This window comes from Neophocaena asiaeorientalis, unplaced genomic scaffold (assembly GCF_003031525.2).
Source record: "Neophocaena asiaeorientalis asiaeorientalis breed wild unplaced genomic scaffold, Neophocaena_asiaeorientalis_V1.1 scaffold174, whole genome shotgun sequence".
NCBI lineage: Eukaryota > Metazoa > Chordata > Mammalia > Artiodactyla > Phocoenidae > Neophocaena > Neophocaena asiaeorientalis.
This window is the reverse complement of record NW_020174922.1, coordinates 2,321,036-2,337,071: the sequence shown is the minus strand read 5'-3', so window position 1 is coordinate 2,337,071 and position 16,036 is coordinate 2,321,036. Positions and strand designations below refer to the sequence as shown.

Below are 16,036 nucleotides of genomic sequence, written 5' to 3'. Positions count from 1 at the left end.
CAACTCTTCCACTTCTCTATATTCCCACCCTCAATCAGAGGACTGCTAGGGAAAAAAATATACTGTTTTTATCCTCGACAGCTGAGAGAAGGTGAGAAAAGAAAAGAAATAGTCACTACTGGGAACTTGAAACTACAACTTATCTCAAGTTTACAGCCTGAATTCACACTCCCTGAGTGACCTGAAGAGCCTCAAGCCAAAAATTTAATTGAAAGTGACCCCAGACTAGTCATGCCACAGAAAAGCAAGGTAGAAACAAATGCAGATCTTCTCTGAAGAACACATCATCTTTCCAAGCCGCAAAGAATTCTCATGAAAACAATTCCAAGAATAATGAGCAGACTGCAATAAAAAATTAACTAAATGCACGAGGAAATAAAGCACCATGAGCAAGAGTTAAAACAAAAAACCGCATATACACAGAACAGACTCCTAAGGACTTCAGATCATAGAAGGCTGAGATACAGATTAGAAAAAAGCTATGTTTAATATTTTTAAAGAAATGAAAAATTTGGAAATATGTGCAAGAAGTAATAAACTATAAAATGAAGCAGCACATTTTAGAAGAATTAAATTGAACTTCTAGAAATGAAATATAAAATTCTTTAAATAAAAAACTCAGTGAAGTAAGGAATTATTGTTGGTTTTCTTAGGTGTGATAATAGCATGATGGTTCTCCACCAAAAAATAAATCTTCTTATCAATTAGAGATGAGTGCCAATCAAATGCCATTTCAGATGAAAGTATATGATGTCTGGGATTTGCTTTAAAATGCTGTAAGAGGGCTTCCCTGGTGGCACAGTGGTTGAGAGTCTGCCTGCCAATGCAGGGGACATGGGTTCGTGCCCCAGTCCGGGAAGATCCCACATGCCGCAGAGCGGCTGGGCCCATGAGCCATGGCCGCTGAGCCTGCGCGTCCGGAGCCTGTGCTCTGCAACGGGAGAGGCCACAGCGGTGAGAGGCCAGCGTACCGCAAAAAAAAAAAAAAAAAGCTCTAAGAAAAATTTGTCTGATGTTTGTGGGGAATATTAAATAAAATTATTAAAATATTGATAATTATTAAAGCTGAATAATGGGCATGTGGAGTTTTTTTAGATATTATTCCCTCTACTCTTGTGTACGTCTGAAAGATTATATAATAATGTTTGCTTATTTAAGAGATGAGTGTATTTACTTAGCTATTGTGGGCCCAGCTATTTTTATTATGTCCATTAAATTAGCTTTTTAAAGCACGATTTTTAAAAATGTATGATTATATTAAGTAATTTCAAGTCATATTACTGCAGGTATAATACACATACACATTTTCACAGGCTGATACAAACTATAAATGTTATATATGGAAAAAAGTGAAATGGGTGGGTTTGACAGTAGATTAATGAAAACTGAAAAGAAAGTGAACTGTAGAAATTAAAATAGAGACCTGTAGGAATCATCCAGAAAGCAACACAGAATAACAAAACAATAAAAAATACAAATGGAGACAGAGACGTGGGGAATATAACAAGAAGGCATGATGTATGTTTGACTGGAGTCCTAGATAGATAGGAGAACAAGAATTAAGCAAAGACAGTGTTTGAATAGATAATCTCAGGATTTTCCAGAACTGATGAAATGCACCAACTCACAGATTCCAGAAATCCAGCTAATCCCAAGCAGTATAATTAAAAAAAAAAATCCATACTTGGACACATTATAGTCAAACCAGAAACGAAAGCATAACAAACAAAGCCAAGCCAAAATGAAGAAATGAGCTTGCAAGGATGCAGACGGAAAAGGCCTATCTTCAGAGGGGCAAGTCTGGGGTCTCCTTTCTCATCCAGGAAGGCCAGAAAACATGCAATAATATCCCCAATATGCTGAGAGAAAAGGACTGACATCTGGAATGCTATGCCTAGTGAAAATGTACTTCAGAAATGGAGATTAAATCAAGACATTTTCAGACAGAAAACGGCAGACTCTCTAATGACGATACTAAAGGATATTCTTCGGGCATCAAGAAAATGTCCCCAGATAAAACATCTGAGATGCAAGAAGGAAGGAAGAACACAGAAAGTGGTAAATATGTAAGCAAACAGAAATAAGTACTGGCTGTATAAAACAGTAAATAATGTCATGCCAATCTCAATCAAGAACATAGCATAAATCCTACAGAAAATCCTGGAAAACCAAACCAGCAGTGCCCCCAAAATAAAATACATCATGACCAAGTTGGGTTTATTTCAGGAATGCAAGTTTGGTTTCACATTTGAAAATTAGTATGCAAACTGACAGACTAAAAGAGAAAAAGTGTATGATCGTCTCAAGAGATACCAAAAAAGTATTTGCTAAAATTGAATATTCACTGCATGATCTAAGTTCTACAAAAGATAAAAATTTCTTAGGCAAACTGGCAGTAGAAGGTAACTTCTTTAACCTGAAAAAAGTTACCTACAAAAACTTACAGTAAATATATTTAGTAATAGATTAAGATGTTAAGAGCATTTTCTTCAAGACCAGAAAAAGACAAGAATGTCTGCTATCATCCCTTTTATTCAAACTTGTACTATATATCTTGGGCCAACACAATAAGACAAGGAAAAGAAATAGAAAAGAAGAGAAATTATCAAAATGATCATTGTTTGCATGTGATATATATGATTATGAGCATAAAAACTCCCCCCCGAAATGTACAGGTTAATTTAATAATTAATTAAGAAGAATAAGAAGCAAGGTGCAAAGGAATGCATACTGTATTGTTCCATTTACATAAAGTTCAAAATCAAGCACAATGAAACAATTTATGGTTGAGGAATACACACATAGGTGGTAATGCAATAAAGAAAAAAGGGTATGATTATCACAAAAGTGAGGATACTGGTTTTCTCCATGAGGACGTAGAGAGCGTAAAATAAAGGCTTAGACGGTCCCAACAATGTTCTCTTTCTGACTTGGTTGAGCTTTTCTCCGGTTTTTAATTATTAATAATCTACATATGACATATTTCACAATATTTTAATAGTCAAAGAGTGAATGGGGATAAGGAAAAAATTCAGTCAATGTAAAATGTCTGTATAAGGGAATGGTAGCTATACCATCTACATTTGTTTTTTGTTTTCGTTTTGTTTTTCTGGTTGCATTTCTGAGTTTTCCAGCATCTGATCGTGAAAACATATCTTGCTTTCTGGCATGAGGTTGATAATATCTTCAGGGATAATCCACTCTTATTTGGCCAGAGCTTCAACAATTACCATTATGCTGATGACTTCCAAATATCTATTTTCATTGCTTCCTGTAACTCATGTGTCAGCTCCTTCTAGATACTGCCTTCTAGCATTGCTACTTGAATGACCTACTGTCACCTAAAACTACAGGTCTGATTTGAGAACGTATGTGGAGTTTGTGAATACTCTTCTTAATATACTCTCTCTCTAGGTGAATTCATTCATTGCCTTGGTTTTAATACCACCTATATGCTGCATCTCTCAAGCATCTTACTTCAACCCTAAGTCTCTCTTCTGAGTTCTAGGTTCATATATCCAGTTGACCACTTGATATCTCAATCTGGCTATTTCACTGACACCTCAAGCCAGCACATTGAATATGCAATTTTGCATAACTAGAGACATGAAAATCATAAGCATGCTTGGAAAATGACAAATAGTTTTTCTTTGCTGGTCTTAGTTTGGGGGACTGAACAGAGTTGTAGAAAATGTAACTAGAGAAATAGTTTGGGGATATACTGCAGAACCTTTAATGTTTTGTTTAAGAGTTTGGACTTTGTGGCTAATGAGGAGTCAAAGATGAATTTTTATTTTCTGTTCATTCATACAATAAATATTAAGTGATGACCTACTGTGTACTAGGCACTGTGCTCGGCACTGAGGGATACATCTGTGTACAAGCCAGAGTCAGCCAAGAAGGATTCCTGGGAGTGTTAGGAAGTAGAATGCATTAGAATTGGTGTCAGGTTAGAACAAATGGGGTGGAGAAGCATAGCTAGAGAGAGGGACTGAGGATGGCAGCAAGTTTTCTTCTGGTTCGGGAGATTGAGGGGATGGCAATGCCTTTACCTGAGGAAGGTGATATAGAAGGAGAGGAAAGGTGGATGGCTGGGAGGCACCTGCCTTCAGCTTGGACCATGAACCTGAGATGCCTACGGGACTCCAGTGAGGAGGCTAAGTAGCTAATTAGACACGTGGGATTGTGTTGTAGGAAAGAAACTGAAGATGGAGGCATTGATTCGGGACTCCATCTATAGGAAGTAATGGTTGAGCACGATGGGTGGAGGTGGGTGGCGTGAGATTGCCAAGGAGGAACAAGAAAGTGATAACTCACATTACATGCAAGAAGAAAAAAAAAAGGCATTGGCAAACCAGTTATTCCCAGTGTTGCCATAACTAGCTGTGTAGCCTTGATCTACCTTTCCCAAGTTTCTGTGAGTCTGCCTCCTACTGTCCCATTACTTATTCTGGGATGGAGGAAGGCAACACCACATGTAAGCGGAAGAGTCATGGGATGGTGGGGTTGTTTTAAAGCCTTCTGAAAAGTTTTCCTGCCACCTTGCCCAGGATTGGTTGAGTCACAATCATGGCCCTGAGTTAAAGCATGGGGTGTGGCAGTCTCTGGCAGATTGTAAACACTGTACTGGATAAAAGTTACATGTTTGTTGTTACAAACACTATTAATACCATTATTACTAATAAAAATAGTAGCTCATGGTTTTGTTTGTGGGGGGGTGAGTTGTATCTTCCTGCAGAAGATATGTTGGAGTGATAACACCAATACCTCAGCCTGTGACCTTGTTTGAAGATTGGGTCTTCATAAAAATAATCAAGTTAACATGAAGTCACTAGGATAGGTCCTAATCCAATATGACTGACGTCATTTGAAAAAAGAAAAGAAATTTGGACACAGACACAGACAAGCACACAGGGAGAATGCCATGTGAAATAGAAGGGGTGATGCATCTACAAGCCAAGGAATGCTAAGTGTTGCCAGCAAACCACCAGCAGTTAGAAGACAGGCATGGGACAGACGGTCCCTCACAGCCCTCAGAAGGAACCAGCCCTGCTGACTCCTTCTAGACTCCACAGCTGTGAGACAATAAATTTCTCTTGTTTAAGCCACCCAGCTGGTGGGACTTTGTTATAGAAGCCCCAGAAAACTAATACATGGTGTGTACTGCTGGACATTTTACCAAATGCATATTTTGCTCATTCACTTTTTTTTTTTTTTTTTGCGGTATGTGGGCCTCTCACTGTTGTGGCCTCTCCCATTGCGGAGCACAGGCTCAGTGGCCATGGCTCACAGGCCTAGCTGCTCCGCGGCATGTGGGATCTTCCTGGACCAGGGCACGAACCCGTGTCCCCTGCATCGGCAGGTGGACTCTCAACCACTGCGCCACCAGGGAAGCCCTCATTCACTTTTAATGCTCACAGCCTCCTGTGGAAGCCATTATTTGTGATCTCCTTTCCGGGATAGGAAACTAAAACTATCAGAGATCCAGGTTCCTGTGTGATAAGACATAGGACATAAAAATTTTAATGGGGAGGAGATCAGGAAATTTCACCCGTGGGGCACAGCACTGTGTAAATGGTATGTAGTGGAGGATGTTGGTGAAGCAGGTGGGATCCAGAATCAGCCTGGTAGGTTCGAATCCCAGCTCTGGTGGCTCAGGCTGTGTGGTCCTGAGCAAGTTCCTTAACCAACCCTGCACCTTGTATGATAGAGAAAATAATAATACCTAAGGTAATACCTAAGCCTCCCGTGAAGATGAAATTAGCTAATTCCTGTGAAATGTTTTGCATGGTGCCTGCTGCTTTAATATGTGCTCAACAAATTGTAGCTCTTTTAAAATAATTATTCATGGGAAATTACAGGGAGTGGAGAAAGCCCTTCAGTCATTGTGAGGGTCACACAATCTTAGATGCCTCTCATAAATGTACTGTGTGAAAGGTCTGTACTAAATGCATTGTGTATGTTTAATGGTCTCTAGGATACACGGCAACTGCTGCTTATTCCACAGGCAAACATGGCTGCGTGGTGATTCTGCCCCAGAGCCCATTCAGTCATCACTGGGGGACATCCTCTCCCTGGGTCAAGTCCATCTTAACCCCCCAGCAAGCTCTTTGCGGTAGGAATAAAAATTCAGGCCATCTCATTAGAAATAAACCAGGACAGGAAGGGCAAGAATTGGGAGTTATACGCAAGCTGGGAATCAAGCAGTTAAAAGGTCAGAAAGTAAAGCACAGGTTTTGATATAGATGGATCCTACATGCTTTGAACTTTAAAATCCTTGCATAAGGTTTCACTATAAGCAAGTGTACTCTAAAGGGATTCACCACACAAATAACGCATACGGGAACTCAGTCAGCACCCGGAATTTTAAAAATGCAATTAAACTTGGTGCAGACCCACAGAGCCTTGCCAAACTCTGCTTTAAATAACAATTTAGAGAATCACAAACTTCAATTACTTTTGGCAATGTCTTAGTTTTTCATGAGGCACTATAGGTTATTAAATGTCACAGCTATTTAGCTTGCTAATGAATAGTTTATCCTACATTCAATTAGGCTGGTTTTCCCTCCTTTTTTTTTTCTCTCTCTTTCTCTCTCTCTCTCTCTCTCTCTCTCTCTCTCTCTTTCTCTTTCTTTTCGTTTCAGCCCACTCAAAGAATTGATGATAATTAAGGGAAAGCTGTCAGGGGGCCAGGTTTTTCATCCAAGATATCTTTATGGTTCTAGGGTTACCTAGGGTAGAAATCTGGTTTCATCTTATAAACTTAATATCTATCTTCCAAATCAATAGTGGCTACCATAATGACGATAATAGTAAAAAAAATACAGCAGTTGTATGCTCTACGTAACATCATTCAAACCACTGTGAATGTTTCACATCTTTCTCTTAATACCTTTGTATAGTAGACAAGGAGCAGATTTATTTTTCTTTTTAAAGTCAGTGAGGCAAAGGAGGTTAAATGAATGTTCTCAGAGTAGAAACTTCATCATGAATAAAGCAGAACAAAGCATGAACCGGTAATGTACTGTTCATGCCATCAGGCTATCCAGTTCCCTGGTCTGTCGGTCTATCTGTCTGTCTTTGTCTCTCTCTCTCGTGATTGAAGAATTGAGAGATCAGTGGATGCTTAGTAGCACAATTTTCCCCATATTTCTAATCTCCATATTACTGATGTCTGATCAGTTGGGTAGCAGTCCCTTCCAGATCTGTAATGGTGCTTGTTGATTTCATAGCCCCACCTCAGGGGAGCGTATGGCCCCAAAGATTATTGACATTCACAGAGGATGTCAGAATTAGACAAAGACCCATATGCAATTCAGCGTAAGTGTACTTGTGATGTGTATTGCAGGAAAGGCAAAATTAAGCTCATTGACAACAAAACACCTAAAGTTAAGGAAAAGAGGCCAATTTAAAAGCCCTTAAGCATTTAGCAGCTCATCCTGCAGCTCTAAAGGGAGACCACACTTTGGAGTTCTGATGCACAACCAGGCCAGTTTAGTTTTTTAATCTAGTTAGCCTATGCTGTGTCCTAGGCACTAAGGTTAAGTGTGGGGAAGAGAGAAAGATGAGTAAGATATAGTCCACTCCTTTGCAGAGGTGTGTCATGGGTTCCCCCCCAACGCTACTCTAACTCGGGCCAGGTACCTCATATGTGTGAGAGCTCGGTCACGTTAAGGGCAAACTTGTCCTTGCCGTTATTAAAAAGAAAGATCCAGAGAAAGAAGAGGCCCAGCTGTTGAGCCGAGGGCCTTGATCCTTCTACACAGAGGGGCTTTGAGGGATGACTTTGGCTCCTGCATGTCTCAACCATCCCTTCTTCCTCCAACTCCCATGCCACACATCTCCTGACTAAATTGGTTCCAGTATTGGCTCCCGTAGAGCAGAAGGGACATGACAGCCCGAAACTTGTCTGCACGTTGGGGGCCTTCTGGATTCTGACGCTGTGTTTATGCCTCTCTCCTTACTCTCACTATGTGTCCCAGTCACGCCCCTATCTCTGGGATGGGAACCACCTGTCCAGACCCTGAGGCATTCTTCCTTCTGGCATCTGACTAGCCACTTGGCCCGGACGCCACTTATCATCGTAATCAGAGTCCAGTCAGTAAACCTCAGGCCACCTCTGGGTCCTGGCATATGTCCGCCCCTCTGACACCTCCTCATCCTGGCCTGAAGCTCACAGCAGCTCCCTCCCGTGTCTGGTCTGATTAAAACATAGCTAATATTTATTAAGCACTGACTCATTGCATGTTTTTTTTTATTTTGCGGTACGCGGGCCTCTCACTGTTGTGGCCTCTCCCGTCGCGGAGCACAGGCTCCGGACGCGCAGGCTCAGCTGCCATGGCTCACGGGCCTAGCCGCTGTGTGGCACGTGGGATCTTCCCGGACCGGGGCACGAACCCGCGTCCCCTACATCGGCAGGCGGACTCTCAACCACTGCGCCACCAGGGAAGCCCAATTGTCCCCTTTTTCTGAAGGAAACTTAAGCACAGAGAGATTAAATCATTTCTCCAAGGCTCTCAGCCCCAGAACCTCCAGCAGCCTATACTGAAGTTTCTTTAAGAAAAATAGCTCCAAGATGATTGGCTAGAACCCTCATGGCCATAAATCCAGAATGCTAACTGGTCCCCATCCTGCCAACACTTCTTTTTCTTAAAACCTTAACTTCCTAATATGATGGGACGAGTAAATGTGGTCTTGGGCCATTCCCTGCCTGTCCACTTTTAGGCGATCCCATTCTCCACCCTCCCCCTTCCTAAGGGGGTCCCATTGCCACCACTTTTCCTAACTCTGCTGCCGCAGGCCTTCAGCTGTTCATTTTATCACTAATGGATCGGCCCCCCTCATAAGGTTTCCAAATAGAGGCCTGGCCCGCCAGATCGTAAAGGTTAGGCCCACGTATTCCAGAGGGCTGTATCAGATGAGGAATTCTATTAGAAAGCTTTGCATCTGGAGTTTTCTAATGGTGCCTCCAGGCAAAAAAAATTAAAATTAAACCAACAACCAACAAGCCTTCCCTCCACCCCCCACTCCCACCCTCGCCATTCCTGCTTTCCCCACAGCAAGATTTCTGATTTGGTTAAATCAAATTCATTAATAAGCAAGGGGGAAAAGCACTCCAGGCAGTTTACCCTTCAAAATGTAACCTGGTAAAACATTTTGTGGTTGCGAGCATTCTGAAAATAAAGCATTTTCTCTCGTGCTTTCTCATGATCAAAAATTTTCTGATACACGCAGGAAATGGTATGGAGATGGTCAAACCTGAGACCATGGCGCTGTCAGCCTTCTTTATGGTAATATGGTAACATGCTTGAAAGTGTGAAATCGGGAGCGACCATTTACTTGGACCTCCTCTGCTGTCAGCCACCTTATTTCCCCCCCCCAAGTATTCCCAGGGGTGTGTGTGAGCGATCCTTGATTCCCTTACATGGATCAAATTCTCTTATGTGTACCAAATTTGTCCAGCTTTTCCCTCCCTCCATTTCTCCCTCTTCCCTCTCTCTCGCTCTCTCTCTCTCTCACACACACACACACACACACACACGCACACGCACACACACACACGCACACTGCTCCCTGGGATGGGGATGAAGTTAGAGAAAGAACCCAACAAAGAAGTGGTTTTAAGGTCCCTATAAGGTCATAGCTGTCTGGGCCCTGGCTGGAAACAGGGCTTGGCAGGAGAGGACAGAGGGGCCTTCTTTGCAGGGGGTTCCCAACCTGTCTTTGTCTGAAAACCGGGCCCTGGGCCAGCCGCAACCCAGTGGATTGCTGCTCCTGGCCTCCAGCCCAGTGATGGATCTGACTGTCATTTCCCTACCCCCAGTGAGGGGGGAGGCCAGCTAAGAAGAGGGTGAAGAGGAGGAAGCAGAGCTGGGTCTGGGAAAAGGTAGGAGGGGCGACACTGGAGGAAAGACTCAGCTGGGGGGGTGGGTGTGGAGGCCTCCCAGGGCCCCTCTTGTCAGTCCCTGCTCCCCTGTTGGAATCCATTATGAAAAATCAGGGAAAGGAATGACTCCATCAGAGGGAAAATCTTGTACTCAGGCAGCAAGAGGAAAGGCAGAAAGTCTGTTGCTCCATCACTTCTAACAATGAGACGCTGGTAAGCAGCAATCGTATTAAGTTTAAAAACTTCCTGAAAAAGGAAGTCCACAATATTCTTCTTTGGGAATGAACTCCGTGGCTAAACGCTCCTCACAAGCAAGACATTCTTCTTTACATGCAACTTAAATCCAGAGACCAACTCCTCTGTATTTAAAATATGTTGCCACAGGCAGGGAGATAAGGTTCACGACATTTAGAAGCAGACAAAAAGGACAGCTTCTGTGAACTTAAGAAAAAAAGTATAGCTATAAGGACTCATCTGTTTGGATTGCTTTTTTCCCTTCAAAATCTTTACATTTGGCTATTGTCTGTGAATGTATTTCTCTAAATTAAATGGAAGGCACATCAGAAACGTAAACATTCTGACAGATCCTCTAGTCCAATTCCCCTTACCTTATTTTTTTTTAATTTTAAAAAATCTATTTATTATTTTTGGCTGTGTTGGGTCTTCGTTGCTGCGCGTAGGCTTTCTCTAGTTGTGGTGAGCGGGGCCTACTCTTCCTTGCGGTGTGCCGGTGGCTTCTCTTGTTGTGGAGCACGTGCTCTAGAGCACATGGGCTTCAGTAGATGCAGTGTGTGGGCTCGGTAGTTGTGGCTCGCGGGCTCTAGAGTGCAGGCTCAGTAGTTGCAGCACACGGGCTTAGTTGCTCCATGGCATGTGGGATCTTACCACACCAGGGCTCCAAACCATGTCCCCTGCATTGGCAGGTGGATTTCTTAACCACTGCATCACCAGGAAAGCCCTCCCCTTACCTTACTGATGAGGAAATAGAGATCCAGCGAGGTCTAGTGACTAGCCCAAGGTCACACATGTAGAAGGACTGGAGAAAGGACTTGAGACAAAGCAGGCTTTCTCTCTTTCTCGCTCTGGTTCTCCACCAAGTGGTGCCATGCCTTCCCTGGCTTTCTCTGCTTCAGTCTAACTTGAAAACTAACTTTAAGCAATATAGGTGTATATGTATTCCTTTCCATGACATCACCTCATATATTCTATCTGGTTATTCATCTGTTATTCACCTGTATCTGTCTCACTAAACGAAACTGCATGAAATAATGATACATGTCTCTCCTATTCTCTGTTGAATCCTTAAGATCCAGAAAAATGACTGGACTATAGTTGGTCCCCAACAATCTTTGTGAGTGATATATTAGTGAGAGAGTGATAATAACATCAGTGTTGACATAATAAAGTCAGAAAAAATAATCACCTGGTAGATTGCAAAGAAGCTGGAAATGCCATCAGAAACCATGTTTTGATTCCATCAATTTACCCCTTTGAAGTGGGTGGTACGTACTGGTGCTTGTAGGAGAAATCTTAATGCATATCCCTAAGAAGACAGTGATGGTCAGGAGAAAAGCCCGGTAGTTGTTCAGAAACCCATTTCCTCTTTAATAGGCAGGAATATTTCAGAGTCCACCACAAGATGACTGACATCATCAACTAAACGGGAAGCCCACACAGATGCCAAAGAAAAGCCCTACCTGGTGAACCCAGAAGCTGGGAATCTCTCCTGTGTTTGGAGGTCCTGCTCCACAGTCATGTCTGCCTTTAGGCATACAGCCTCCCAGACTTCTCCAAGCTGGCGTTTCCACTAGTGCCATGGCTGGGAGTCATGAACGCTGTTCACCTAAGATTTCCAATTCCGCCTTCCAGGCACATGGCCCAGTGCTCTTCTTGGTGCTTTAGTAGCAGGGCAGAGTCACGTGACCCATTCTAGACACTGAGTTTTGAGAAGAGCTTTTAGTTGCTGGTTCCAGACACTCCAGAGCTCTCTTTCCATTTGTAAAGCAATGAAAAAATGTTCATGGAAGTAGCTGTTCCCTTAGCCTGGGTCCCTGAGTGAGGAGACGCAGAGCAGGGCCCTGCAGTGAACATGGAACAAAAGCAAGGGAAAACTTTCCTTATTCGAAGCACTGGGATTTGGGGGTTGTCACATAGCATAACCTAGCCTGACAGATGCAATGTGTGGGGTAATCTCAGGGGTGGTAATGACTGTGACATTTCATAATATTGCATCCTGTGAAGAGAAAGTTATTCCCTTTTCAAATCTCTTCCAGTTATTCAGATGAGTCGGAGAGAAGCCTTGATCAGAGGCTGATATGTTTTTTTAACATCTCTCCTACTGTTGCCCACCTTCCTTTTTAACTGAGAGCAAAACTTGGGCTCCGAATATCTGGCTAGAATTTAATTCTGTTGTTTTGTTTTCATAGTTTATTTCATAGTGATCTCTGTTTAGGGAACATGATATGGTGTTTTTCAATTTATGGAATGGAACAAAATAATATAACTGTCATTTCTACAGTGCTTACCATGTGACAGGTCTACTTAAAGTTTTTGGCATGTCATCACCTATTCAGTCCTCAGAAGAATTCTATGAAGTAGTTACCATTATTATCTCCACTTTACAGATGAGAAAACCAAGGCACAAAGGTTCAAGAAGCAGCCCAAGTTCCCCCACTTAGTGACAGAGCCAAAATTAGACTCTAGAAGTCTGTTTCCACAATTTGTACTCTGTGAGTTGATTTTTTTTTTTTAAGAGAGAGATTTCCCTTATTGTTCAATTGGTATGCGCCCACAGCAAAAATTATGACAGTGGTACACAAATGATGGTGCTTCGGGAACCTCCCCTTTGCCAGCCAGGAGATTTGCTTTGCCTTCTTGCCACGGACTGACCTCTTAGCAAATTCTCCCACCTGCATTCCTGTTCAGGCCATAGGGCACTGCCTTGCTTCCTGCCCAGAATGTATAAGCCTCGCTCAGGAACTCAGGGCAATAGTTTTCTTTGTGACCATGGAAGAAAAATGGATTTGTGAGAGTTTGAAGGAAGATAGAGAAGGGGCCATAGATGATCAGAGGGGAGGGAGTGAGGGAGGGAGTGACCATTTGTGTCTGAAGCTTTTATCTGCAGAAATATCCTCCTTCCAGAAGCACTGGAGCTCTTGGCAGCCACCCAACAGATGGATTCGGTTCTTGCCATCCCATACACAGTGCCAACTAGCCCCAGCTGCTCCCAGGGCCTCTCCATTCAGAAGGCTTAAAGGAGACACCCGATTACAATCCAGTGATTAGAAAGAGGTTTTTCTGTGTGTTTGCTTTTAAGGTTTTCAAACCTTGGGGGATAGCTTGTCCAGACAACTTTAATTTTTTTATAACAAGGAAATTTCTTGAAAATGTCTCCTTGAAACTTATTTAGCATGGAGCATTCCAGTTTCTTTGTGTGGTGGGTTGCTAACGTTATCAGAAAGCTTTTTTTTTTTTTTTTTTTTTTGACATTACTGTGGCTTAAGACAAATATTCCAGAAAGAAAAAAAACCTTTAGGGACCAATGGATTTGAAAGAAGGCCTTTCCTCCGTCAGGGTGTGCTCACCCCGGCTCCCTCTAATAGGGCAGAACAAGCCTCCCTGATTCTCTCCAGTCCTCAGTCCATTTTGTTCTTGCCATATTTTTTATGTCTCTGCTGCCTAAGCCCATGGAAATAAGGCTAGCAGTGGAGAAACCACAAAAGAGGCTCAGGTTCATGTGTCATTTAATGCAGCGTAATTGGTGGTGGCAGTTCGGGGTGGGAAATCTATATTCATTATTGGTTAAAAGTAGGAAGCTTGAGTGAACAGGCTGGGTTCTCTCAGCCTTGTTACTTAGATTATCGTTTCCTGACGGTGACTCCAGTGAATCTTATGTAATACAATTGCGCCCGTCAGCCAAGGAGACAATATTAGTTTCATGTTCAGACACTTTGTTATTGTTCCTTTAAATAACTGGAGATTACTGAAACACTGCTCCTCTTTGCCAATATTAAGAAAATGTACATCTTTAGGCAATAGATGGCAGTGTTTCCACAGATTTTAATATCACAGTGACTCTTAAAGGACTCCTGGCGCTCGGCTCCCTTGTGGCTCGCCGTGATCGTATAGTGGTTAGTACTCTGCGTTGTGGCCGCAGCAACCTCGGTTCGAATCCGAGTCACGGCAGGAGAGGAGAAGGCTTTTGGAAGAGAATAGCGCAGGTCCCAAGCTGTAACCCATCCAACAACATTTTGCAACCAGGCATAGAATAATAAAAATCAATAAAACAGAAACTGCCACAAATATTTTAAACTTTAGAGAGATGACATATGCAGAGTGGCTTCATTAATGCCCGAATCCTGTTGCAAGCGTGTTGTATGTGGGTTATTTTATTTGCCTTGACGGATAATATGATAAAACTGGAGTGTAGTGGACATGTAATTATTATTAATTACAACTACTTAAGCCCTGCTTTGAGAAGACTCGTCAAGTCTGCTTGCTTTTGAGCCTTGCCAGGGCTGTACAGTAATAACAACCCTGAATTATTTGGAAAGATGTCAGCGGGAGATGTGGAAATCCTGTTTAACCAGGCATGAATTGTTGTTAGGAGGTTTTTTTCAGGATGACAGAGAGAAAATGAACTGTCCCTTATCAGTAATTGCAGGAAACGTTTTGTTTCTATGATATGAACTGGCTGTAATTTAACTTTCCTGCCTCATTGGATAATGTAAGAAGTCAGTTGTTGCTCAAAACGAAATTCTATGAAGTGGGCATTTGGGTCTGATAAAGGGTATATTATAAGTAGACAATGGGGCTCAAGCAATAAATAATGTCCATATATGGTGGAACTTTTTAAATGACATTTTCCAAAAGACTGGGGTTTGTGTTATAAATGGCTAAATGTTGAACTAATGTGAGTAACACAGCTTTAATGGGCCTTTCTCCAGGACGGAAAAACATGAACAATACAGCCTGAAAATGTCAAATATAAGTATGTTATAATGAGGTTTACTGCTCTAAAATTATAGTCCGCCATGTTTTAAATGAAGGATCACTAGAAGGTGCTTTTTAAGGCCTGTAGGCCCTATTTTATGGATGACTGAGCAAAAACTCATGTTTGTCATTTATGTAACACTAAAAATTTCAAAGAAAAATATATGCTGAGGGTAGGACCAGATTCTATTTAGTTCTTCCAGAGTCAGTGAATTCTTAAAAATAATATTCTAGAAAAATTGCAATGAATATCGCCCCTCTCTTCCAAAAAAAAAAAAAAAAAGAGCCATTTCTATTTGATTAAGGGCTCAGAAAGATTGGCCTCAGACTGTCATGAAGTAAAAATATATATATATGTCTGTTTATTGTTTCTTCCACAACTCACTTCCAAAACCATTTTCCACTCTGAGGTCTCTTCTTCCTGTGGTTTATTCTCTAAACCTCCCCACCCCACCCCTCAGCCTCGTATTTCTCACAAATTCTGCCTTCCTATCTCCGAAGGGCCTCGCCTGGCCTCTGCCTCAAGTCTGCAAGACCTCCTCAGCTGGCTGGTACTAATAATGCTTCTAAGAAGACAGCTGAACTGCAATTGTTCTTTAATTTAAAACAGCTTAAAAAATAAGCCCAACCCAAGGCTTTTTGTATTCTGTTAGGAGACTGAAAATGCAATGAATTAATCATTTGAGGAAGGAGATTGTGTCAGCCAGAATCCAGTGGTTGCAAGTGACAGAAACACAACATGTACTGATTTAAAGAGAGGCATAGATCCAGGCACAGGTACAAGGGGCCTTCAAAAACAATAGGAACCAGGTTATTAAAGATGATCAGGACACACTCTCCATCTCATCCTACATTTCTTTCTGAATGTTGTCTTTATTCTCTCAAACTACCTTTTTTTTTTTCCCTTCAATGTTACTTTTGTTTCTTTCCTTTGTTTCTCCCAAAAGGACAACGTTGCGATTTTCACACATTTTGATATAAGAGTCACCAGGCAAACTAAAACCGAACGCATTACAAAGGAAGGTAGGGAAAACAGTGGGCCACTTGAGATGGACATCTGCTAGGTTGGTATTACGTTCTTAGGTCTTCTGCCCATTTTTGGATTGGGTTATTTTTTTGATATTGAGCTGCACCAGCAGCTTGTAAATTCTGGAGATT

General features: G+C 42.0%; 1 non-coding gene across 1 annotated transcript; it reads left to right on the top strand.

The window, feature by feature from the left end:
* Positions 1-13,999: 13,999 nt before the first annotated feature.
* TRNAH-GUG (transfer RNA histidin (anticodon GUG)) lies at positions 14,000-14,071 on the top strand. Its single transcript has one exon. It is a non-coding gene; the product is annotated as a tRNA-His (tRNA).
* The last annotated feature ends 1,965 nt before the right edge of the window (positions 14,072-16,036 follow it).